This window comes from Rattus norvegicus, chromosome 16, assembly GCF_036323735.1.
Source record: "Rattus norvegicus strain BN/NHsdMcwi chromosome 16, GRCr8, whole genome shotgun sequence".
Lineage (NCBI taxonomy): Eukaryota > Metazoa > Chordata > Mammalia > Rodentia > Muridae > Rattus > Rattus norvegicus.
Window position 1 is genome coordinate 79,430,971 of NC_086034.1, and position 27,539 is coordinate 79,458,509.

The 27,539-nt window shown below is 40.0% G+C and overlaps 1 protein-coding gene and 1 long non-coding RNA gene across 3 annotated transcripts in view; both read left to right on the plus strand.

Annotated features, from left to right (window-relative positions):
• Positions 1-27,539, plus strand: part of Csmd1 (CUB and Sushi multiple domains 1) — a 1,600,162-nt gene that overhangs the window by 510,422 nt on the left and 1,062,201 nt on the right. The gene's annotated exons all lie outside the window — the stretch shown is intronic.
• The window catches only part of LOC120097408 (uncharacterized), a 41,707-nt gene continuing 19,758 nt past the window's right edge, over positions 5,591-27,539 (plus strand). The window contains exon 1 of the long non-coding RNA XR_005494770.2: positions 5,591-27,516. This is a non-coding gene — a long non-coding RNA (uncharacterized LOC120097408). The remainder of the gene's footprint in view (positions 27,517-27,539) is intronic.

Below are 27,539 nucleotides of genomic sequence, written 5' to 3' on the forward strand. Positions count from 1 at the left end.
TGTTTGGGATTACATCTAAGAGAGAGGAGGTGGTGGGGAGGTGTTATGGGTAGTGTCATTGTCTCTGAGACTGAATGCTAGGGTACAGCTTGAAGTGTGCACTAGCGTGGATGGGTTCTGTGGCAGACAGAGAACCTTGAATCACAGCTCTGCACTGAGGAGACCCAGCAGCAAGGTGTTTTGCAGTGAGGATTCGGGAATATTGGCTTTTTAAAAAAATCACAGAAATAATATAAGAACGTGTTTTCATTTTTATTCCAGGTATGGGGATAAGGAACTAGTTCACAGCAGCCTTGGGCTCTAGCAGAGGCATGGTTTTTGTAAGCTGCAGATAGTTTCTGCAATTGTGTGATGTATAGAATTCCAGGAATTTTTCAGAGGGTACATAAATGCTAGAGCCCAGATGGGTGAGGTGGGTGGTTGTTGGTTCTTCAGGGTTGTGGTTGTTAGTAGTCATGGTCAAAGAAGAAAGAAGAAGGAACAAGAAAGAAGAAATTAGATTCACAGATCTCTCAATCTCTCTCTCTCTCTCTCTCTCTCTCTCTCTCTCTCTCTCTCTCTCTCTCCTCTCCCTTCCTTTCCCTTCCTCTCCTCTGCTCTCCTCTGCTCTCCTCTCCTCTCCTTTCTTTCCTCTCTAGTGATAGGGAGTGAAATTGGGGGTATAAAAGATCGAAAGAGATAAATCCACAAAGTAGCAAAGACAGGTTGCCAGGTTATTAGTGTATTAAGAACTTATGTTAGAAAAAAGGGGAGGGGCATAGAAGAAACAGCTAGAGAGAGTGGGAAGGCAGTTTTGATTGTCATGGCAGCAATGTTGCTAAATCAAGTGACAGAGGTGAATGGGTTGGGATGCTTGGTGCTCAGCACTACGGGATTTGCTTTCCTTTGTTAACAACACTGAAACTGCGGTGGTTTTCAAATGAATGCCAACGTTTGCTAAATTACTTTAGATAAACATTATTAGGTGTATTTTTGATAAGTAGACTGGATTACAATTGCATATTTTAATGCAATTTTCATGGAAATTTTGATTACCTCAAAACCTGTATCATGAAAGGGCTGCTTAAAAGGGTACTTCTAGCTGTCTATGCTGAAAATGTGATGTTTACAATAATATTAAACATTACCTCCACATTCTCACTGAAAACAAATGCTAATTTAATTTCCTGTTCATAGAATCCAATCTTTCCGTTGGTCTGCACATATTTGTTAATTGCTTACCGAGTTTTAGAAATTTTCTACATTTAAGATGCACATTAGACAACAGTAACACAAACACATCCCTGTGATCCTGGCTCTTAATGCCAGAGAAAAGTCCCAAAGAAGTAGGAAATTATCATCCACAGGATGAAATTTGGTGTTAAATATGATTTTTCAGCAAGCTTATTTGGAAGCCCAATATAAACACAACCCTCACCTTAACAGGGATAAGAGAATATTTGTTCACACTCCAAGATGACCAAGTGACCACGACCCAGAAAAGTGAACCCGGGTTATACCAAATAAAATATTCAAGCATCAAAACATGGAATGAGTACTTGAGATTTTATAAGTCACATTAGGAAGAACATGACAAATGAGGACATTTACAAAGAGCACTCTTAGGGCCATCAGGCAGGTCTGAGAGAGCAAAAGGGAGAGAAGCTGCCATAAGTCACAGGGGCTAGCTAAGGAATGCTGAGAGCTAGTCACTGATAGGCTAAGAACAGGTATTATAGGCTCTACCTGATAGTTGACAGAATGCTCGGTCAGAGACAGGAGATTAATGATTGAATTCCAGCATGAGAATCCGAGTATGTAACACCCAAACTCTCCAAGATCACACAGAAAGGTTCTAATCATTCAGCCTCATAGACTCCAAATGTGGGTTTAGGATGAATAAACATTATCAATTTATGGAAGAATAGGACAGTTGCCAACTTGGGTAGGTCCAAGGGGCATTCCATCCCCAGGCAAGTTACTATCAGTTATAAAAACTGTAGGATCCATCTGCAGACATGGCACCATCCAGTGTGAAAGCTCTGGGATTTGTGTCTTTGCTTATTCTGGAATATGTTCTCATATTGGAAGCAATGGTCTTTATAGGTTGAAGGTATGACAAACAGGTAGAGTTGGGACGATATCCATGCTGTGGGGTGGACAACATATCCACAGGTGAAGAGATGGCTTGATAGCAGGAAGATCACTACGTTTGTACGTCATGTGCCTTAGAATACGTGTGGCTGAGACAAGGTCTGTGCCTAGGCCCTGAGAGGAACCAAAGAAAGAAGGAAAGTCACATCCATTACAGGAGAGGCACCAGAATCAAAGGACAAGAGTGTCCTTCATGAAGACTGTGAAGTCACCACAGATTAGGACAGGAGTCGCTGGAGGGATGGGGCAGTGGTTTAAGAGCCAAGAGTCATTCCTGTGAAGAGTTGTGGGACAGGATGAGGACAGGGCCATGAGGGAAGACAGGTGATGCTAAGAGCCAAGGAAGCAGTTTCAGAAAAATGGCTACAGTGAGAGAAGGGGAATGCCAGACATGGCTACCTTCTTGGGGGAGCTTCCTCCCAGTTGTGGACAAGAGTGGATGGTGATTGAGAGTTAGGGCCATAGAGTTCTGGGTTCTGTTAGCTACCCAGGCAAGGTGAAAGGATAGGAGAGCACATGAGCTTCAGTGAGCTCCAGGTGGATATCAGAGACAGGACTCCATGCTGTATTAACTTTCAGATTTTAATGCAGATGTCCAACTTGAAAAGTCATTTCTCATTAAATACATATCTGAAACAATCCTTAATATATTATTTATAATAAGCTGCAAAGCTTTTGTTGTGCACAAGATCTAGTCCTGCAGGAAACGATGGAAACCTGTAAATCCACGTTGGGTTCAATTGTCCTATTATTAAGGGAGGGAAATATTATAATTATCTATAAACATTTTAATAAATATTACTACATGAAGACTTGTTCTAAAAAGATGAAAAAGATTTGTATGTGATTAGAGAGGGATTCTTAGAAATGAAGTGCCCACTAAAAAATAAGGGGGAAAAATCCTGAAACCACCTAAAACATGCTCTGCATTAAATTTAAACACTCCACGCCTGCATGTGGCTCTGGATTCCAGCCACAGTCCTCTACCCTGCTGGCTCTAATGAAGGTAATTGCTGACAAGGCTGGCCCTGTGCCCTCCCCAAAAGGCAGAGAGGGTAGTTTTTTCACCAGCTTCATTTGGACTTATGATGAGGATGAACACATGATTTACTTGGTGCAAATCCATTGTCCTATTATTCATATATGTACACAGGAACACACATACACACACACACACACACACACACACACACACACACACACACACACACACACTATGTGAATCATTAGAATGGACAGAACTCCACTCCCAGGGGTTGGTAAATCATGAGTAGACACACAAGAGCTGCCATTGGGGCTGAGCACAGAGAGTTACAGTATGCTTATTTTAATTCATAGGATCAGAAATCCAGAACATCTTCCAAGTCTCTCAGTTGTGCCTTCCATTCCTCTGAGCAGCCCTGTCTACAACTTGTATTCATTGAGGGATTATGTCCCACCATGCTATTACATCATCACACATAAATTTCTATGGACACTGCATGTACTATTTGTATTTAATTAAATATTTATTTTGCCATGGTAGCGTTATCATACCAATTGCCATTATTTCTGCATGCCTACGTCTGTCTACCTCCACTCAACCGGGTATATGGGACGTCAGCTTAGAATTCAACCTTGCAAATTGGTATTTCGACTTGCCAGAGACTCCCAAAGAGTGGTTGGTGAATCATGTGGCAAAGCCAATCTTCTACTTCCTATGAGACCATAAAATACGTGATCCATTTTATTGGGTAACTTTTAATCCAGAGTAAACCTTTTTTGATACTGTTGACATGGAGATCTGTTTGAGTAGGCTGTCAGGAATGAGGCTTCCAACAGACTCCATTAATGAAAACGAGGAGCCTAGTAGATGAAGCAAAATAGTACATTTCCTTCACAACACTGCTGCTTCTTCCAGAGGAGTGAGTGTACTAAGAAATTAAGTCAAGAGGGGCTGAAAAAATGTCTCCATGATTTCCCTGGCTACTCTTCACAAGGACTTGGGTTTGATTCCCAGCACCTACATGGCAGCTTACAACCATCGGTAACTCCAGTCCCAGGGTAGCTACTACCCTCTTCTGGAGTCTTCTGGCACTGCATGCATGTGATATACAAACAGGCATGTATGCCTAACACCTATATATTTAAAAATCAAATAATAAGGCAAATTGCATTGTCACATATAAACACTATATGTAGCAACAGCAGATTCAGGCAGGTTTTATATAAAAATATCTCACGAGTCATACTAAGGACATTGGGCTGCATCCTGAAGACCTGAAAAGCTATGGACTTCCTGCCCATTCTTTGGAAACATATGCCAGGTTCCTACATGATCACCCTAACCTCTGTAGTCTTTACTAACATTGATGTTCTTGTACTTAATGCTATTTCACTTAACAATTCAGCAAATACTTTAATTTGTCTCCTGGATAGAAGTGCATATCCTGATTAGTAGTCATGTTCCTTCAGGCATCACTGCTTTGTGGAAAAATTTTACACAGGAAGAAATATAGTGTGCAATTAAATTTTTCCAGTGTTATAGACTAAAACCATTATCAATAACCATTGTATTCAACTATGGTGTAATGTTGTCACGAAAAGTCAAATCTAATGTTCTGAGTATGTGCAGTGATATTTATTCCAAAGCACCCGTCTACTACACACCAGACTGTGTCTTTATGGTGGTTGGTAAACAATGTTGAAAGTATTAAGCCAGAAAATTTCCTAGTGCATTCTGGGAGTCCTTGCATGGTACTTCAATAGTTCTTTTGAGTGAGAACTACAGTTTTGATGGTTCAAATGTCCTATGAGGTCTTATTAAAAAAAAAAGTGACATGTCTCAGCAGGGTCAAAGGTGAAAAGATGCAGAGTACGTGGCAAATGGAGAAGACAATGTTCTGCAGGCAGGCCTCCTAGGCAAGGGCCTTCCCATCTCAATGCAGAGTATCCCTGCACCTTGACCTACTGGTAAATACATGTCAGCGTGCTGCTGATGGTATAGCCACTTGCTCCCAACAAAGAGCCACTGTGACAATAGAAATACAAAAGCACAAAATCTCTCCCTCGGCTGATGTAAAAACTGACATCCGCCATCTGGAAATCCTACGGGTGCCAAAAAATTAGTAGCCATGCCAGCACTGAAAGACTTGGAATGTATATGAAAATTACATATAACTTTTAACTAGGCATAGTAAATGTTTTAGCTATTTTATTCTGTTTATGACAAGTACGTTTAAAACAAGAGCCATTGTGCAAGAAAGTTTACCAGTTAGCACAAAAAGAATGTCATTATAAATTTGACTCTGACCTCATAGGTAGCAATGAATATCCTAGTAAGAGCACCAGTGGAAGGGGAAGCCCTGGGTCCTGCTAAGACTGAACCCCCAGTGAACTAGACTGTTGGGGGGAGGGCGGTAATGGGGGGAGGGTTGGGAGGGGAACACCCATAAGGAAGGGGAGGGGGGAGAGGGATGTTTGCCTGGAAACCGGGAAAGGGAATAACACTTGAAATGTATATAAGAAATACTCAAGTTAATAAAAAGAATAAATAAATTTAGTAGAACTGGCATGAAATTTCTTGATACATATACCTTTATAATTTTAAAATTTTGCTTCTGTATGTGTATCTCGTTCTGTGATGTGCATAGAGTGCCCATGGAGTTTAGGAAAGGGCATCTTACCCCAAGGAGCTAGATTTATAGAGGTTTATCAGCTCCCTGGTGAGCTGTCCAAACCTGGGTCCTCTGCAAGAATACCAAGTGCTCTCAAGTTCTGAGGCAGCTCTCCCACTCCTATACCACTTGTAAGGTCTACATCTTCATCTTACCGACATTATTATTTATTCCAGAAATCCTTGAGGGTTTATTTTAACCCAGGTATTGATTTGAAGATAAATTAATATTTTTCTCATTTACATTACCATGCTGCCTTCATGTTTGAATGAATGTAATACATTTTCTCAGTTCTACTTCAAGAGTAGTGAGTGGCTTAGAATGGTTTAGCTAGTACAGAGTCTTGGCCAAGCTTCCACAGTAGAATAAGATGCAGCCTGATTCTATTGCTTAATTAAGTGTTCCACAGGCCAGCACTCCTGCTTTCTTGAATATAATGAAATAATTTTTTTTCAGTTAAGATGATGGAATTTTCAGCCTTTCTCACATGAAAATGTCAGTGCCTTCATGAATGGAACATCGTGTCTTGAGGCTGTTTTTGTTTTTGCTTTTGTTTGTTTGATTTGGTTTGATTTTTACTATTAGAATTATTGATTGTTGGTAGGCAAGTACAATACACATGTGACTGTTTTGAAATAGAACTTAGAACTATTCGATATATATATATATATATATGTATATATATATATATAGTTAATTTGAAGCAGAAATCATTGACAATCCAAGCTTTGAGCCATTACTGAAGGGATCTAGTGCACAGACCTAGACAGTGAGACAAGGTGACTTTCACCCACTAACATACACAAAAATAGTGATGTACAGGAGAAACAGAAATTATCTGGAATCCATGATGTTCTCATGTGTACTGCCCAGCAGACGGAAGTCACCAGTGACCCCAATGAACCAAGAGACAACAGAGAGTGTCTGGCTGTAGGGCAGAACAGGCGTCCCAGGCGCTGGCACCAGAGGGAGTGAGAACATTGGGCAAGGAGGGAGGACTAGCTCCATCCCAGTATTTCCTAGCAGACACACTGACCTTGGTGGAACTGCAGAAATTATCAGAGCCATAATAGGTGTGAGGCAGAGCCCTCAGGGTGAGTGAAGATCTTTGCTTTTTCTGTACTTCTAAGAGGTATGCCTGAGCCAAGCCGCCTGCCTCCAAAGACCCAGCTTCCAATATCCGTTGCTGAAGGGGACTAAGATTAACCACATTTTAGCAGGTTTATGTCTAGCATAAATAGACTAGGTCATTTAAAGGCAACCAAAGCAAACTGCATTTGTTTTATAAATCAACATGCACAAAGAGAGGCTGTCTTGACCTCCTTCAGCATATATAATGTGTTCAAAATTTCAGCATATCTTCTAATACATGGGGTGAAGGAAATAGAGGTGCCACTTCTCCCAAAACAGCACACCTGGACCACAACACTTAGGAGTTGTACTTGCTAGAGTCAGTATTGCACTGTAAGGCACAAAAAGATGTTGAATTCTACCTGGAGCATCTACTGAGAGACTGGGGTCAGCTTTAGATTTTGATATTTACATCGAGCTTGGGTAGAATTCTATAGCTTGAGGGATGGGGAGATCAGTTCAGGAGGGAAGTATGTAAGAACAAGGTTTAAGGACACATGGGTGTGTCATGATGAACCCCAGTGTGTCTTCAGTTAACTTTTTTTTTATTATTGGGATATATTAATTATTCATGCAAATGGGTTTTGTTAGGACTTTTTTGTGCATGCATATCATGTATTTTTAATGATATCCTCTATTACCTTCTCCCACCTTACTCCTGTGAATCAACTTTTTCTTTTACCTGTTTGTCCTTTCCTCTCTCCTTCGGTTCTTCCTTCCCTCTCTACCTCCTTTCCCCTTCCATTCCTTCTTCCTCTCTTTTTCTTCCTCTTTTCTTCCTCTTTTTGCCTGACTTACCATTGCATTTTATTAGGGTTTCTGATCATTGGTTAGTAGCCCGTGTTGTTGAAACAAAGAATTTTGCATACTACATTAAAAATAAATCACCTCTTTGTTCCCTTTAAAATCACCCCCACCACTACTTTTAAATATGCATATTCTAAAGTAAGATTGGTGATGTCACAGTTGTTTTTGGTATTTCACAGATGGTCTCAAAACTTAGCTGCTTTCAGAAGAACAAAACAAAATTTTCTGTCATTCTATGGCTCAGCCTTGAGACTGAGATGCTGACTTACTCATGGTCTCTTGAGGCCTGTGGCCATATATATTAGCATTTGAGGGTTTCACAAGTTAAGAGTCAGAGGACTTCAGATTGACTACAGCTGGCTCTACTTGGGAACGAGCGTGCCATATATTGACCTGGGAGCTGAGCATTCTACAAAATCTGAAATGAGACCAAGCTCTGAGCAGAAATCATAGGACTCAGTGCTATGAACTGAGTTTACCAGAAATACTGGAGTCATCAGAGAAAATGGATTCTTTCATTGTAGAAGACTAGGGAAAGTCTTTGGAGTGCTCTAGCATGATGATTTTAACTGGGGGTAAGAGAGATGCATTCTGAAAAAGCAACAGAGAATGATGTTACAGAGCCTTTCAAGTGTTTGGAAATATTCAAAAGACGCTCTAGAAGTAGGAGAAAAAAAAGCAAAAATCATATGCAAATCAAATTACAAAAGTTGTGATTACATATACATGTTGAGAATATGTGGGTGATTCTGCAGGGATAGTGACATGATTCTGTTAAACAAATTCAGGATGAACAAAGTCAGGAAGGAAAAGTTACGATTTCAACAAAATCAAGACCATGAAACATCACAAGTAAAAGAAATTAGAAAAAAAAAGAGGCTGTAATAGTGAACCTTCATATATCAAAATAAAAGTCAGTAGAGTAATCTTATTGAATCAAAATCAAAGAGTCCAGGAGCACAGGAGCACAATAACAAAGAAACACAAATATCGAATGGAAAAATGAAAGTTCAAGTCAGAATATGAACCAACTTGTAGTACATTTGTTTAACAAAATTAACCCCCCCCAACAAAATCTTCAGCATAAGATAAAATGCACTGGTACAGGTGTTTAATAGAAAATGTGTGGGAATAAAACTTGCAAGTGTGCAGTAGAATAGAACAGAATAGAATAGATAAGAATAGGATAGATAGATAGATAGATAGATAGATAGTAGATAGACAAATGATAGATAGGTGATAGATAGGTGATAGATAGATGCTAGATAGATAGATGCTATATAGATGCTAGATAGATAGATAGATAGATAGATAGACAGATGATAGATAGATAGATAGATAGATAGATAGATAGATAGATAGATAGATAGATAGGGTAGGTGGGTGGGTGGATGGGTGGATGGATGGATAGATGGATAGATAGATAGATAGATGCTAGATAGGTAAAGATAGAGGTGGAGATATCAATATTACATAAATATAATCCCAGAGTAGAACAATTTTAAGAAATTTACAGTTTTATTTTGAGAATTTGTTTGTTTTTTAATTTTCAATATCTTTAATTTGAAATTATTTTATTTATATTTGTGACTATAGCTCATTTGTCTGAATGTATGTATATATATATATATATATATATATATATATATATATATATATATAATTGCACACTGGATCCAATGGAGTCCAGAAGAGGATGTTGGATGCCCTGGGAGTTGCAGATGACTTTGAGTACCCATATGGGCACTTGGAATTTATCCTGAGTTCTCTGGAGGTGTAGCTAGTTTTCTTTTTGTTCTTTTTTTTTTAATTGAATTTTTTTATTAACATTTCAAATGTTATCCCTTTCCCAGTTTCCTGGCCATAAGCCCCTTATCCTATCCCCCTCCCCTTCTATGAGGCTGTTCCACCTCTCCAACCACCCCTTCCCACCTTACCTCAACATTCCCCTACACTGGGGGGGGGGTTGTGTGCAGCCTTGGCAGGACCAAGGGCTTCTCTTCTCATTGGTGCCCAACAAGGCCATCCTCTGCTACATATGCAGCTGGAGCCATATTTCATGTGTACTCCCCCTTCAGTTCCTTCAATCCTTTCTCTAACTCCTCCAACAGGGACCCAGTTCTCAGTTCAATGGTTTACTGCTAGCATTCGCCTCTGTATTTCACATGCTCTGACTGAGCCTCTCTGGAGACAGCTATATCAGTCTCCTGTCAGCATGCAATTGTTAGCTTCATCCATATTATCGAGTGTTGGTGGCTGTATTTATATGGGCTGTATACATAAATGGGGCAGGCTCTGAATGGTCATTCCTTCAGTCCCTGCTCCAAACTTTGTCTCCATATTTCTTCCTATAAATATTTTTGTTCCTCCTTCTGAGGAAAACTGAAGCATCTGCACTTTGGTCATCCTTCATCTTGAGCCTCATGTGGTCTGTGGATTTTATCTTGGTTAGTTCAAGTTTTTTGGGCTAATATCCACTTATCAGTTTGTGCATACCATGTTTGTTTTTTTGTGAATGGGTTACCTCACTCAGGATAATATTTTCTAGTTCTGTCCATTTTCCTATGAATTTCATGAAATCATTGTTTATGATAGCTGAGTAGTACTCCATTACGTAGATGTACCACATTTTCTGAATCCATTCCTCTGTTGAAGGGCATCTGGGTTCTTTCCTGCTTCTGGCTATTATAAATAAGGCTGCTATGAACATAGTGGAGCATGTGCCTTTGTTTTATGTTGGAGCATCTTTGGGTATATGCCCAGGACTGGTATAACAGGGTCCTCAGGTAGTGCAATGTTTGAGAATCTTAAGTATATAAAAACATACAGCTGAATATTGGCTAGTTTCATGTCAACTTGACACAAGCTAGAGTCATCAGAGAAGAGGAGGGAACCTCAAATGAGAACATATCTCCATAAAATTGGATTGTAGGCAAGCCTGTATGGTATTTTCTTAATTAGTGATCAATGGAAGAGGTCTTAGTTATTGTGGGTCAGGTCATCTCTGGGCAAGTGGTATTGGGAAGCAGGCTGATCACGCCATGACGAGTAAGCAGCACCCTCCATGGCTTCTGCATTGGCTCCTACATCTGGGTTCTTGCCCTCTTTGTGTTCCTGCTCTGATTCCCTTCAATGCTGAACACCAAAGTTGAAAATTAAATGAAATAAACCCTTTCTTCTCCAACATGTGTTTCATCACAACAACAGAAGCCCTAGCTAAGACAAATAGAAAATCATAATTAACAGAGAAATTTCTAGTATGTAGATTCACTGAGTAGCAAGTGTGTTTTTTATTTAAATATTATTTTTCTTAACAGAAAAATATTAACCTGAGTGGTTTTCAAAGCTGCTTTAAGGAAATTTGACCTGTTTTAAGGACTGTGGTGCATGTATATATGAATTGAAAAAGCAAATAAAGAATAAAAGCCCTTCAATTCCATTCCTTCAAATATTATAGCATTTAATTCCTCTTATCCTTTTTTCTGTTGACATTCTATACATACATAAGGGATTTTAGTCATTTCTACAAGATTGATTCTTCCTTCTCATCCTGCTGAAAACAATAAATCCCCCTTCTATCTTCACTTCTTTTTCTGTGCGTGATCCGCTGAGTTCCATTAGGATTGTCTGAGTTCAATTCTTATTGATCCTCTTCTCCCAAAATCAATTTTTACACATTTTAAACACTTAAGTGTGAAAAAGTAATCCATTATAATGTTTAGAGAAAAAGATCAAAAATACATTTCTGGATTTAGATAAAGAAAAGTTTTAGAAACATAATGGGAATTTCCTAGCCAAATTAAAAACTACAAAAGTAAGAAAGACCAAGCATACCAATGTCTAATGAAATGTAGAAAGATTTAAGGGTAAGGAAGTGTCTATGAAAAGTGACACGGTGAGAACAGCAAAAACTATGAGCAGATGAGAAACAGAAAGATTAATGCAAGAGTGACTGATGGAAGACTCAGACACAGAACCTACCTGAAGGTGCCTGACCCCTGAAGAGCGAAGAAAAATGACTTAAAAATGCATGGTGGCATTGAATTGATGCAATCTAGTGGAAAATAATAATTAAGAAAAAGAGAACAAATGAGGGAGGATGTGTAAAAGTGACAGCTCACAAATTGCTGATGGAAGTGACAATTGGGACAGCGATTCCAAGATAGAAATTAGCAACAGCTAGGGAAGTTAAGAAAATGGTCACAGTTGACAGGACACATATTTGTGAGCATGCTTCTTAAGATGCCAACAATGTCCACACAGATATTTGTCTCAGCAGCGGAAAGCTGGTGCCTGTGGCATATGCATGTCTAAGGATGCAAAATGCTGACTTTAACATATCTATTTTGGCTTACAGGAGTTAAGGTCATTGTGTATCTCTCAACATTGAGTCATTTTCAAAAACCCTAAAAAGCAAATGATGTATGTCAGTGAGTTTCCATTGATATGTAAAACAATAGAATTATGAGTGTCTGTGCGTTTGTTGTTTGTGTGTCTGGATTTATATGCATGCAACACATACATAATGACATAGACTAGAACTGTTCATTGCATGCTAACAGGGAAGATGAGTAGGGAAGAGTGGGAGAGAGGAGAGCCTGCAGTGGAGTTGTGTTAGTGGATTTCCAATTCATCTGATATGTATTCCTTGACTGACTTGAAGCCCATTCGATAGAAGTTCGTGCTTTAACATCGTCTGGTCACACAAGTGATGGAATATTCTGTGTTAGTTTCTTTTTATTTTGAAGTATGTCTGCATGTTCCTGTATGCACTCAAACTTGCTGCTATTTGCATGTCTGTGGCATGCATGCAGGGGTAAGTTCAGGACTTTAAGTGGTTTCCACTATTGCTCTTCAAATTATTGCCTTTGACAGTAATCTCAATGAACAGAGAGCAGGGAAGCACACCACTTCTTCCAGCTGTCAGGCAAGCTTCAGTGTGTACTCATCTCCATCTTAAACTGCTGAGATTGCCACTGTGCATGTCATGACTCACTAAATTCATGTGGGTGCTAGGATTTGTACTCTGGTCCTCAGCTTTGTTTGCAGGGCAAGCCACTCCTAACCATTTAGCATTTAGCTATCTTCTCATGAACTACACTTTTGATACAGTTACTGAGAATAGGAGATTTTTTTTATTTGACTGGTCCTTACCTTAAGGTATTTTCTCTATTAACTTTGCTCTAGTTCCAGAGAACATCTTACCAGTAGAGGTACGAGATGGGCTTCCTTCCTGTAATTTATCATGGCAATCTGACCAACAGAGGGGTGGGCTAGATTAAGTAGGGTTTAGAGTCTTTGGTTTAATTTCAATGAATATTTACTTATTCATTATTATTTTTGTGCCGTGTGTGTGTGTGTGTGTGTGTGTGTGTGTGTGTTGTACCTCATGTGTGATGGAAATTCACAGAGACCAGAAGATAGAAATGGCTCTCTAGTTCTAGAGTTCCAGAAGATGGTGTACCACCCAAGTTGGATTCTAGGAACCAAATTTGGGACCTCTAGAAGAGCATCAGGTTCCCGTAACTGCTGAGTCATCTGTCTATCCATTCTATTCCAATTTAAATCACTCTTGGTATTTTTATACTAAAAACATGATACATATATGTGAGGGACTATGTGCCTAGAAGTAGCCCTCCCTCTGAACGAGCAACAGGACAATCTCTATGGATTACCTGTGTGTAAAGATTACTGGGAAGTTTTACTGAAATATGTTGGGCTTCATCACTCTGTTGAGAACTTCAGTGGCAGCAAAGCCATGAGTTCCAGTAATGGGAAGCAGAATCAAAACATCACAGGGCCAGGAAGTTCACCCTAAGGATGCTTAGATCACACTCTGTCAGGTAAGCACCTTGATAAGGACTTGTATATGACATAAGTGAAGTGGGAGACACGGACACAACCACAACTACACGTCTTCACAAGTGAGCACAGCCCAACTGAACCCAAATGTTTCTTATCACTATGGCAAATTCCTGAAAAGGAGCTGAAGAGAGGAGAGTTATATCACTTCTCAGAATTTTAAAGCATAAGATATAAATCATGGTAGGGAAGGTATGATGGCCACATTGAAGTAATTGGAAAGGTGATAACATTTGAAATGTAAATACATAAAATATCCAAGAAAAATTTTAAAAAAGCCTGTAAAAGTTTCCCAACCCCCCCCCCAAAAAAAAAATCAAGCCCAGGACCAGATGGATCTAGTGTAGTGGAGATTTCTATCAGACCTTCAAAGAACACCCAATACCAATGCTCTTCAAACTATTCTGCAAAATAGAAAACAGAGGGAACACTACCCAATTCATTCTTTGAAGTCACAATTATGCTTATACCTAAACCACACAAAGACCCAACAAAGAAAGAGAAATTCAGACCAATTTCCCTCATGAATATCTATGCAAAAAATACTCAATCAAATTTTTGCAAACCAGAAAAAAAATAGAAAAGAAACAAACAAACAAGGCCAATCTAAAAGCAGAAGTAGACTATACCTTAAAAGACCTCTACCCAAGTGACCCACAACTTCATGACAAGTTACATAACTTTCCAAAACAGTCCCACCTGGTTGGGGTATAATCTAATATATAGGCTTATGGGGGGAACCAAAACCATAAGGAAAACTGAATTGTTTTTACTGACTTTGAAGCATTAAATGGTTCTTTTGACAGGAATTCAAGTTTACATTATGTTACTTTGAAGGAGAGATTCTTGATCATGAATTAATCTATTGCAAGGCTGATTTTTTAGTTGGGGGTTGTCAATTGAATTTTGCATAGTAAAATGAGCTGGGTTTAGACTGAGAATCTCTTAGTCCTGTCTACTTCTCAGATTCAGTGTATACCTGGGACAGGAGTTGGGATATTGTAAATAAGCACACTTTCTTTAGAAATAACTCTAAGAGTCTAAACTTATAACTTATAAAAAATAAGACCCACTCTCAGTAGTTAGTTGTGCTATTTTTTACTTGGTGGAACCATGCAAATACGATTTGAAACGGGAACTTCTAGAATATTTGTTGATAGCTGTCAATCCTAAATGTGAAGAGAAACTGACAATCTTGCTGTAGTAAGTAAAGTGTTCTTGCTAATTTTCAGAAATTTGTGGGGAACGTCTTGATTGTGTTGAACAAATGTGACCATTTTCCTTCAATAAACAACCACTGCCTTGAGGCAGCCTCCAGGGGAAAACTGTTTATCCCAGGTACACATTTTTAATATTTGTAAACAATGTCTATGTTCTATCCTTAAATTTACTACTTATCACTGTATAATTTTCCACCAGTTTGACAATATATACATCTCATTAAAAGGTAAGCCCATGTGGAATTGGTCACTAGTGGGCACTGTGACTAAAGATAATGTGAAAATAGACTGTTCCCTGACTACGCAGACTAAGCATAGCACTCATCACCAAGGCATGGATGAATTGTTTAAAAATGTTTGAGCTAGGTGAGTAACAAACACCTCACACATTTTTGCATTTCCAAATCCAAGCAAACGTGCTATCCATTGCATACTTTCTGATTTAATATGAAGGGCAGAATTACCTGCAGAAAAGTCTGCTTGTACAGTTGGAAGAAATGGTAGTCACTGCAGGGGTCCTGTAAATGTATGCAGTTGAAGTCCACATCCCCTGACACCTGCCAGCCAACAGAGAACTGTCCCACAGTTAAGACAGTAATAATACTAGTAATAATACTAAGTAAATAATAATACTTAATACTCAGTATTTAATAACCTTCCCTTGATTCTGTCTCTTGAGGATCCTCATTCCATTCTAGAAGTCATAGTTTAATACTCTGCTCTGTGATCTATCATTCCTTATATCCCAAGAATCAAGATGATTTTTTTCTTTCCTTTTATTCTTTGAAGTCAAGACTCTTGCTTTTCTACCCTAATTGCGATCGATCACCAGTCAATGACTCCCCTCCTGGTTTGGCCCAGCATCTCAGCCTGTGGAAGTTTATTGTGATTGTGAATTAGATTGGATTAAGAATTGGGGGATCCGGGAAAACATCACTGTGGTGTCTGGAAAGACAAATCCAGAGAAGATTAGATCTTTCAGGTTCTATCCTAATGAGCAGAGAAAGGCAATGATAGGTTCAACATATGAATAAATTATTGGGAAATGGAAGAGGCGATGGATCCCTGAGGAAATGCCCTTGAGGATTTTGCCCCATAACTTCCCATTGGTTCTCTAGGCTTCCAACCCAGGCTGAAGCTTGCTACCCAGACAAGATTTCTATGGCACAATGGACTAACACTTCAGAAGACATGAGACCAAAATAACTTTTTACTTCTTTGGATTATTTCTATTGCAAACTTTGGTTATAATAAGACAATAGTCCCCTTCTGTGTTCACTATGATTTCTCCTCAGAAGGCCATCTCTATGCCCTGATTATCTTAGTCCTTTCTCCCCAAACTTTCTTACCTGACCTTCCAGGCTTGCTTTTGATTCCTTTTGCAGAGTAATACAACCAATGACTTGGATATTCCCAGTTGTTTACTGGGAAGCATTGTGGTCTGGATGTGGATTTAGAGTAGAAACTTTCTCCTTCCACAGGTTGGTGGTAAGAATGACCAGAAGCAGTGGATTTTCCTAGGCAATAATCCAGAATTTGGCTGTAGCTGCAACAGAGCAAGCAGTATTGGGCACCACAGTGGAGCAAGAGTTCCCAAGGAGTCAACTGTGTTCTCTAACCAGGGGAATCTGGACCTGTCTCATTTGATTACGTGACAGTCATGATAATGAACTTTATAGGGAAAGGAGATAGCTAACCATGTGAACCATGCACATTCCTGAGAGTGCTCAGGAAGCCAGCTAAGGAATGGAAGTTGCATCTCTGGTAGAATATTCATGTCCATTTATTTTTAACTATAAATGTATTTAATATTTATTCAGGGTTCCAAAGTTCCTCAGGGACAAGGAATCATTTTTAGGCTTTGAAAAAGTAACTTAAAGTGATAAAAAAAATGTACATTAACAGCAGCAAAAAATGATACCTAAATTTAACATTCCCAACAAGGTATGCTGAATCTACTGCATCAAATTCTTTCATCACTGTACTTTGTTTGGTCACAGGATACTGACCATAGGATGTCACTGATTGCTACAGTATGCTGGTGAAATTTATAAACGACTTAGCAGATATTTTGAATAAGCCATTTATCAAAATATGAAGCACTTGACCTATAAATCAATTAGTAGGTTGTAAATAAAATAAGTTTACAAAGAGTTTTGAGAATGTTTTAGTATGGATATGTCATTTACTTGCCTAAGCTAATTAATTCATCATGTTCCAGTGAATGGCTGGGAGGCCAGTCACTGAGTACCTGGCAGGTTTGCTTGGGGTTCTGGTATTGCTATACTCATAGCTGTGGCTAAATCCCTTACAGAATGATCTTGAGGAAGGAGGGTAGTTGTCGTGGTTTCTGGTTTGGCTATAGTCCATGAGGTGAGGAAGACATAGTGGCTGGAATGTGAAGCAGCTAGTGTCACACGACACCAACAGTTAGGAAGTTAATGGACATGGATGTTGGTACTACGCTGTCTTTCTTGTTCCTAATTAATCTAGTATCCCAGATCATGTAGATAGAGAGACTGTCCATATCGAGAATTACCTTCAGACTCCACAGAAGTTGATCTCTGAGTGATTCTAAATCACATCAAGTTAACAAGACAAACAATGACAGTTCTTACATACTCAGATATTTGACACAATTCCTTCTCACCTATCCTTATCCTGTCCTTAAAATTCTTCTCCTTTCTTCAAGAAAGGGTGGGTTTCACTAGATTATGGGTCTATGATTCATCTTCCAGATGGATGCTCAAACTCTTGCCATCCTTGCTCATCACATTTAACTATGATGACACAGAGTGAGAGGAGGATATCATTGCGTTCTCGAGCTTGATTCATGTGGGTGCACATACTGTAGGGCTGTGTGTGGAGAGCCATAGGGCAGCTATTTCTCTAGAACCTCAGTGTGAAGATGCGCCCAGGGGATGCCACACACTTCTTCCTAATAGTTCCAATTTTTTTTCCTCAACTACTGTTCTGCAGGTTAGATGGCAGACTGAATGCACTTACTGCCTATGTTCTTTGGTGATGAACTTCACCTTCCTGTGCCTTGCCTTGTCCAAAGGCAAAATGTGTCCAACTGCCCTGATTCAAGAGTGTTTTTGTTTTGTTGTTTCTTTAGGTTCAGAAATAAAAATGATATATCCAAGAAGGTCAAAATCAATTCACATTTATTTTGAGTTATATTATGTATGCCAACATGTTTATCTGTGTTTACACCATGTATCCACTATCTCTAAGATCTAATAGAAATCACATGTTTCAACTTTTCCTATCAGGAATGTTCCTGCATAAAGAATTTCTTGTTGTCACAATTGCAACTACTTTAAAGATGACCCTGAGGTTGCCCTGGGCTTGAACCACTGTGGCCGTTGTGCTAATGGCCTCTGCTAGAGAGTATTGGGGTGGGTCAGGTGTCAGAATGGGCCAACTGGCTATGCTCTGTCCTCTGACCACAGATTCCCCTTTAGACACACCTTGCAGATCTATGCCATTGGTCATTCCTGAGCATGGGAATGTCTATAAGACTCCATTCCACTTTGTAGATTTGGGAGTCATAGCCTAATGCTCTCAGGCCAGTGGCCTCATGTCTTCATAATGTTTGTTAATGGGAAGAGGTAGAATCACACAGGAGTCTATTGTTCCTAATTATAACTTAATGCTGAGGGGCAAGCTCATACTTTCTTTGTCCCATTCAGGATCATGCCCTGTATTAACTGGAGCGCTGCATGGCACCAAGGGGCACTCATATTTGGAAGTCCCTGTTGTGGTGGAGTCACTGAAGCAGGGAAGATACTTAATGCAGGATCTGGACAGGAAACTTTCAGAGACTCAGCTTAGAGAAATCTTTCTGCACATATCTGAATTTTATTTCATTTATTTAATGGCTGGGCATCTTTTACCTCTTTCTTTTACATATGAGTTGGTGAGACAATGTAAGGTCCCTCTCGCATATACTACATCTCCCTTGTGGCTCTTGTCTTACATTATATGCAACTTGCACCCAAAATGAGCCTCTAGTATAACACTAAGTACTTAACCCACAGGCTATTGAATTTCCTGAATTTTTCCTACTGGCTTTCTCCTGCCTCTCTGCCCACCATCCCACTGACATTGATGTCATGTCTCCTAAGGTAACTCTTACCTCTGACAAGTCTCTGATTCTTTGTTTCTGAAGTTTAGGTAATACTGGAAAGGACTGGTTAGGAACATCAGATTGCTCCCCCATGGCTTCACTGATTCTTGGAGTGAGTTTCAGATCTTTATGAGGAAGAGTACAGATGAAGAGCTTTCTAACTCTGTTAGCACTTGCTGTCAGCCCAGCCTCATTACTGTGATGATGCTGTCCCTCATCAGGTCAGAACTGGAAGGGTCCTGTAATATCTGTTTCCTTTTCTTCCCCATCCTACCCTGAAGTCTATGTAAGAAAAATGCTATGAGGCTGACTAAAGAGAACAGAGTGGGGCATAGGACTGAGTTATCTAGAATTCTGCTTCCAAGTTTTTCTCTTCTCTCCCACCTACTTAAAAATATAATGATTTATATGACCTTTGGCTATGTATGACACCTTCAGGCTGCCCAGGTCCAGCATCTGTTGTCTTCTGTGTGGTACTGCTGCTGTCTTTGGTGTCTGGTACCCATAATGACGCTTCCCTTTGGCACAGATGCTGCTCACTATGTGAGGTTCACAACATTGGCATCTTTGGGTACCAAAAGAACTGGGGGTACCATGGGCATGTGAGCCATAGCACCTCATGCTTTAGTCCATAAGGGATGGACAACACTCCTCCTGGAGGTTTTGAACCCATATACCTGCAGGCACTTACCTGATTACATTCCAGTCTCCTGGCTTGTTCCTTCGGGCTCTGCTGTCCCTGCAGATCCAAATTCAGGGAAGGCATAATCAACTTAGCTTTAGCATAGAGGTTAATAAATCCCAGGACATAGCATTATTTTTTCCTCATTTTGTATTTTAAAATAATTTTAGACTTACAAAATTCTTCAAAAATAGTCTAAATGACCTGGATAACCTTCACCTGTCTTCCTCCCTGTGTTAATCGCTTACATAACTAGAGCACAATGACCAGAATGAAAAAATTGGTGTTGACACAGGGTTATTAACTTTAAACACCTACTTAGCTCTGTCAATTTTTCCACTGTACCATGATCCACACTCTATTTGAATTCCTTTCTGGGAAATCTGCCCCTCTTCCCAATGATCCCTCAGCCTCCTCACCTCCCCATGACCTTGAAACTTTTGGACAGTGCTGATTGCTCATATCCCTGATCTTAGTCTGTCTTTTTTCTTTTCTGCTCAGTGGACTCCAGTTTGACTTTCTGCCCAATACCATAGAAAAATACGACCCCTTCTCGGTGACTTGATCACAGGACACAAGCCACTTTGAGACACATACGCATGCCTTTTTCTCACAGTAAGAACATAGATCACTTGGCAAAGGTGATATAGCCTTTTCCAGTGTCTCCACTGGAACATTTGCTGTTTTCACGTGAACGGGTGTTTGCTTCATGAATGTCCATGTTCAACACATGTGCCAGGTGACTGAGAAGGCCAAAGAGGCCAGGCAAATACATCAGATACCCTAGAATTGGAGTTACAGATAGTTCTTCTCTTCCATGCGGGCTTTGGGAATAACAAGAACTCTAACGTGCTTGGCCATCTCTCTAGCCCCATCTAATTACAAATAACTGAAAAGTAGTGAATAGCTCAGAGAACATACTTTGCTAGTGTGCAAACACCTACATGTTTCATGTTTCAGTGTTTAGTCTAAGATTTGACAAAAGATATTCAGAGATCATGCAAGGACCATGTAAATCTGAGGACACCATGATTATACTTAGGTTGCCAGGAATGATTAGTAGAAGAAGGAAGAGGAAGGGAGAGGATTAGAGAGGGATAGGAAAAGACCACACAGACAAAGACAGGGTGGGTATAACTTTTCCCCAATCTTGCTCCAAACCATAACCTGTTTCTCATGTGTTGTTAAGTCTATGGACACACAGTGCCTCAAGTTCCTCAGGGTTCTGTCATACCAATGCTAATTAAATATTATAATTAATTCAGCATTTACTAACCCATAAAAACTTCTTAGTGATGTGTCTTGGTTTATAAATCTTAGATACTTTGGAACAATCTGTTTATAAGTGTTAGTGAAGGGAACCAGATTTCAATAATCAATAATAAAATAGCTAGCCTATTGGATAGAATTCAAGTGAAAATTCTAGAGTATAATCAATAGTGAGAGTCTTTAAGCATCCATGCCATATGTCATCCATAAAATTGGATTTTTGCATCTTCTTTGTTTCCCCTCTCCTTCACCTGCAGGGTTTGGAACTGAATGACTCTTGGGAGTTAGATTTTCCTGTTGTGCCAAATAAGAAGAAACTCACATGGATATTTAAGAATTGGCAAGGGTGTTACCCCAGCCTCATTTTCCATAATCAATATTAGAAGGATCATTTATAAGTGCATGTCTTAAGATATCTACCACATAGTTTACACTCAATTTCATACTTCATGTGGCAACCAAAACTTGCAAAAGTGCAGCCTTGGAGTGCACATAGGTGACGATTTCAGGAGAGTTGAATTTTTAAAAGGTTCTCATCCATATATATTACTCTTCATCATTTGGCCATTAATAAATATGAGCAGTTCATGAAGAAAAATAATTGAAAGCCAGGCAATAGATAGAACTTTACAAACTTAATAGAAATACCTTTCTTTGCTAAGCAAGAACCTGGTGACTAAGTTCCTCAGGAATGAAGATCCCGGTGCTTAGCCCACCTGCCTCAGAGCTGTCAACATCCACCACAGACAAGCTAGCTCTCCAGAGACCAAAGAGGAGCTTCAAGCTTCTTTAACATTGTTCGTGATGTCTCATTAGGAACCGTAGAGAAAAATCTGCTAACTCTTCTTCCTACAAAACATAAAGTACATGTAACAATTTTAGAACAAAGAATGAAATAAAGGAGCGATGCCTTTGGAATTCAAAAGGAAGACAGCCCACCCAGTTCCTGTGCTTTGGGGACTGCTCTGTTCCTTCTCTTTAATCACCCCCCAAGGACAACATCATTTTCTTTAATTACTAATCTGATTAAATCTTTCCTCTAGCACTTAAAAAAAAACTTGGAACCAGTTAGCCCCATGATTAAATGTCCTCTGCTTCCAATGCCTGAGTCCTGTCAAATATCAGGAGAAACTGGATGTTCTAAACCTCTGGGATAAATAGAAGAGGAGCACTGTGGAACAGGCTTTGTCACTCACTCTGGTCTCCTGACTTGGGGCACAGACTGAAGTTTAGTAAGTAAAAGAACAAGCACCAGGCTAAGGAAGGCTACTAAACCAGCATCAGAAAAGTTCAATGCATCAGAAGGTAAAAGACCAACCAAGTCAAGGGCCAAGAATTAAAATGAAAATTTGAGTATTGCAAGATATGCATTACTCAACAGGAGAAAGACAGGCTAGCACTGTTGGAGGGAGGAAAATCAGTCTCTAGGCTGAAACATTGGAACCTGCATCTCCTGCTCGTTGAGCAACATCTCAGTTGCATGAGTAGGTGGAGACAAGGAAGACACAAAACAAAGGAAGCATGTGGTGCCTGCAGGGTGACTGGTGGGAGGAAGAAAACCATTGGTACAGCCTCCTTCAGAGAAAGGAGACCGGATGCTCTTAAGTAGACAAGGTGAGGCCCTCTGAACACATATTCAAGATCCACTAGAATAAAGTAAGTGTCAACTCTGTAATAGGGTAGATTATCATAGATTCCTATAAAGAAATGTTCTGGGATTTTAAAATAATGTTTGCTGCCAAGATGACACAGAGTGTTTCAAAACGAACAGAAATGCACATAAAAAGTCAAAATAAGAACAACGGAGGTCTGTGGCTGTAGCTTAGTAGAAGAGTACCTACCATATAATACACATCATAAACACATACCCACACACATCACATAGGAAAAACAAAAAGCCAGGGAAGGTTACAAGTAGTCACTGATATTGGATAATCCCAAAAGACAGAATTATAATAGTTATTTAAAATTCATCTTATTTTCTAAATGTTCTATGAAAAATTTAGGTGTCTGACCACAAAAGAATCCCAGCACACATTATTTCGATATGATGGTAGTATGTTTGGCATTACGGAACCCACTGATATGTTTCCCTTTCCTTTCATTAGCTGTGTGCCACACCGTTGACAGACTGAGTTACAGAAATTGTGTTTTCTACTTTTGAATCAGATCATAAAACTTTGAGCAGAGTGTTTTCTACATGGATGATCCTGGCTCCTAGAAACAGTGGAATCATGTGCACCAGTCGGACCAGGAGGAACCCCCATACCCCATGATTCTGAGCATGAACACAGTGACTCTAGCCCACCATCTCCTGCATGAACTCACGCATAATTGGATCTCATGGCTTTTTGCAAGATAACTGTGAACTCTGTTTTCATTGGACAGTATCACACAATTGCCATCATAGAAAGGCCAGACCATGCCTGCAGTCCTAGCACTTAGGTGGCTGAGGAAAATGGCCACTGTATGACCAACCTGGACTACCTATGGACTTCTAGGTCCAGGCTACAGAAAGAAAGACTCTCTTCTAAGTCAACAAAATGTAACAACAATAATAAAAAGAAAAAACATGGAGGGTAAAAATTTTATCTTTGTAAAGTTATGAAAAGATACAAGGTGGGACGGGGAGATCAGACCCTTCCTACCTAGACCGTCCCCTCTGAAATGACTTCTCTTACAATCTCCAGCCTGGCCTATCAGCAACCACTGTCCAAGGAGCCTTTAATCAGGGTCTCAACTTCTCTAGAAAGATAATCTCAGTATGAGTAACCTTAGAACATTTAGCATTAACACTGCTGACAGTGACCAACTTGGTGGTTCTCTGAGGTGAACTAGGAACTGCAGAAAAGAGCTGGAGGACAGCAGCCAGCCTGCCATGAACCACACACCCATTGTGTCATTGGGTCATTCATGGCAGTGCCTGTCTTCTTAGAGTAGAGAGTGAAGGGTACACTCCATGGTGCATACTGTGGTCACTGTTCCCATAGACCAGAGACAAGGGGAATCTGAGAAGGAGGCTTTTTGCTTTAGCTCCCTTGATCTTTTTATAGACAGTCACATGCTCTGATTACTCATGAGAACATCTCCACAGCTCTCTCTGCACCTGGACTTGAGGACTCTAAATGTGCCTCCTTCTTATTGTCTGACTGTAATTATGTGTAGCTGTGGTTTGCATGGTAACTCCTAAGAGTCTTTGACCCTATGAATAGATACATTTTTACCTGTAGCTAGTATTTCTTAATTCACTCATCACTCTTATCAATGAACATGTCTGAAAATTCTGTACTGCTTTTCGGTGCACTTCAGTCTGTTTCAGTCTTTCCCTCTATGCCCCATTCTTCTCCATCCCCACCTCTCTTCCTAGCTCTGTGCCTTCCTCCCTTAGATCGTCAGGCCAGAATCCTAAGACACGTCTTGACTCTCATTTCAGATTCACTTACAGTAGTTAAACAGACGTGATTCTCTAAATTACCCCGAAGCTCCTTTCTCATCCTCCAGGCTGACCTGGAGGGGTGTTCTCAGGAAACAACCCCAGTTCTCTCCTGGACACTCACTGTGCTGAGGCAACTTTTTTCATGTTAAGAAAGCCTTGGCTATGTCACTGTTCATCACTCAAAACTCTCACCATCCTCCAACTTCTGCTTCCATGACCACTGGCTTCATTCCCTCTGCTAAAGGTTCTCAGTTACTGTGTCCAATTCGGAACTTGGGCATTATCTTAGGTCTCTCAGAGAGAGAGAGAGAGAGAGAGAGAGAGAGAGAGAGAGAGAGAGAGAGAGAGAGAGAGAGAGTCTGTCCATGTGATATATGCATATACATACATATATGTACATATGTGTGCGTGAATGTATGCATGTATACATGCATGTATACATGCATGAATGTTTGTGATTCTTTGGCATCTTCATGTTTTGATTTGTTTTGTTTTTGACTCATGGCTCCTCTTTGGCCGGAAGTTTAATAGACTAGGCTGCCCTGCCAGCAAGCCCAGGGCACCAGTGTGTCTCTGCTTCCTGAGTGCTGGGATTATGAATACATGCTACCAAACTCCCTCTTCTGTTATTTTGTGAGTGCTAGGGTAACACACTCAGTGTTTGTAGGGCAAGCACTATACAGACTGAGCTCCGTTTTTGTTTTTTTGTTTTTTTTTTTTCATAATGTCATTGCCTGGTACCTCTCCTTTACCTGAAGGTTAGCATGAAGAGACGAGCTATACGTGACTCTACCTGCCCCCCTATTCAACAAGCTACTTTCCTCCCAAGAAGTCTGTTCCACTTAGTGCGATGATGATAGGGTGTAAGCTGTTAGCCATTTGCCATGTTCAATCCTGTAAGGAGCATTTAGGGAGTCAAAGGAGGGAACAATTGGATGGTAAACAACACGTGCATGAGGCTTGCGTTGCTGTTGTGTCTTCCCATCCTCCTATCTGATAAAGCTTCTTCAAGTAAGCCAACACAGTGGACTCTCTTCTTAAAGCTGGGTTTACCTGTTCAGAGAATTCACCATTTTTAGAAGATTCTGGAAAACCAAGAGGTGAACAAGAATTATTCTTCTCATGGATAGCCTCTTCTTTAAAGCAAAAGAATATATATATATATATATATATATATATATATATATATATATATATATATATACATACCACATACTGGCTCTGCACACTTTGTGTGCCCAGAGCCTGCATTGCCTGGTTTTGTCTTCCAGGGGTCCCTTAACCATAACATATTCACTACTGAGAGGGTGAGTTCCAGGGAAACCCAGCTGGCCTGATGTTCCCTCCCTGGGGTAATAGAAACAGGGGAGACGTGTCTCCTTCTAATTTAATTAAAGTGAACTCTTTCATTAAACTACTGTGGCTACCATCATATTTTTAGGAATGAAATATTTGATCTGCTCATGAATCACTACACTGCACAGGAAAATTAACTAAGATTAAATTAAATAGTAATAGTTGGGTACTTAACAGAAGAAGTCAGAGTTATGCAGCATTTTGGAAAAAAATAAACTTTAACTTTTGAAGTTTTAGATTTAGAGGAGAAGTGCGAAGATAAGTGACAAGTTCCCCTCTCCTTCCTGATGTGGTTTATCCCATTCTGGTCATCTTATGTCACATATAATAGTCACAGTTTATACCTGTATAGGTTTACATACACCATCATCCCATTCTCTCTCTCTCTCTCTCTCTCTCTCTCTCTCTCTCTCTCTGTGTGTGTGTGTGTGTGTATGTGTGTATATGGTGTATGTTTGTGTGTGTGTATGTGTGTGTGTATATATGTGTGTGTGTATATGTATGTATGTGTATGTGGTGTATTGTGTGTGTGTCTCTCTCTCTCTCTCTCTCTCTCTGTGTGTGTGTGTGTGTGTGTGTGTGTGTCTTCATCTGGAGCCCATGTGACACTTTGTTACAAGGTCCCCTTAAGTTTTCTCTGGACTAGACAGAGACTGAGAATGTCCTGCTGTGATGTCCTTGAGGTTTTGCTGGCTTTGCGTTTTGCAGGATGTTTATCAAATGGGTCTTTCTGAGGTGCTCCTTGTGATTTTTTGGCCAGGGTCCTTAGAGTGGGGAACCACAAAGGTAGGCTGCCACCCCCACCATGGACTATTAAAGCAACATGCCATGAAAAACATGCATCAGAGTAGACATGAAACCTGGTCCCATGGTTGGAAATGTCAGTGACTGTAAACTCTTTCCTGGGTTCTCACAGGACCCTTCCAATCACTGTTCTGCCCATACTTACAAGTGAAGGAGTAGGCAGGCAGAGTGTTGGGGACCATCATGTACAAGTTTTCTGTATAAACCATTTTTTCCTCCCACATAATTATATTGAGATGGTCTCAAAGGTGTTTAATTTATACCTTAGATTGCAGTCCAAATGCTCTTTTTCTGGGTCTTTTTGTTACAGTTTTCTGGCTCAGACCTGGTCTTCCAGACACTTCCTGGCTATCTGTCCCCTGTTCCTCTTGGCTTCATTAATTGCTTATAGTGGAATAAGTTTTATTTTATTTGGTTGTTGTTCATTTCGATGCATTTTGGTTACTCTTTTCCCATTCTTTATGCTACTGTACACATACATCTGTGCATTTAATGTTTCAAACCTGCCATCAGCTGCATCCCCAAAGAGTCCAGGTTCCTTTTGTAAGAAAATATGCAGGGGTTGGGGATTTAGCTCAGCGGTAGAGCACTTGCCTAGCAAGCGCGAGGCCCTGGGTTCGGTCCCCAGCTCTCAAAAAAGAAAGAAAAAAAAAGAGAAAAGAAAATATCCTGCAGGTCACATTTGGCCACTAGTTTTAACATTACTTTGATTTATTTCTTAAATGATGTTTATACATGTATATACTGATTTTTACCAATTCTTTGTAATGATAAATATGTGTGCAAAGCAGAGGAAGCTGTAACTGGAGGCAGCAATAAAAACACCTAATCTGATTGATTTTTGTTGTTGTTGTCATCGTTGTTGTTGTTGTTGTTGTGGTGGTGGTGGTGGTGGTGGTGGTGGTGGTGGTGGTGATGGTGGTGCTCTTTGACTGATCTCAGGAAACTTCTACCAGTCAGTCTTCAATTCCCTGAATCAGCAGGATGGTCTCTGGGAGGCACATGTTGTGTGTTTGTGTTTTAGAAAGGTGTCACGTCACTGGGGTTGGGG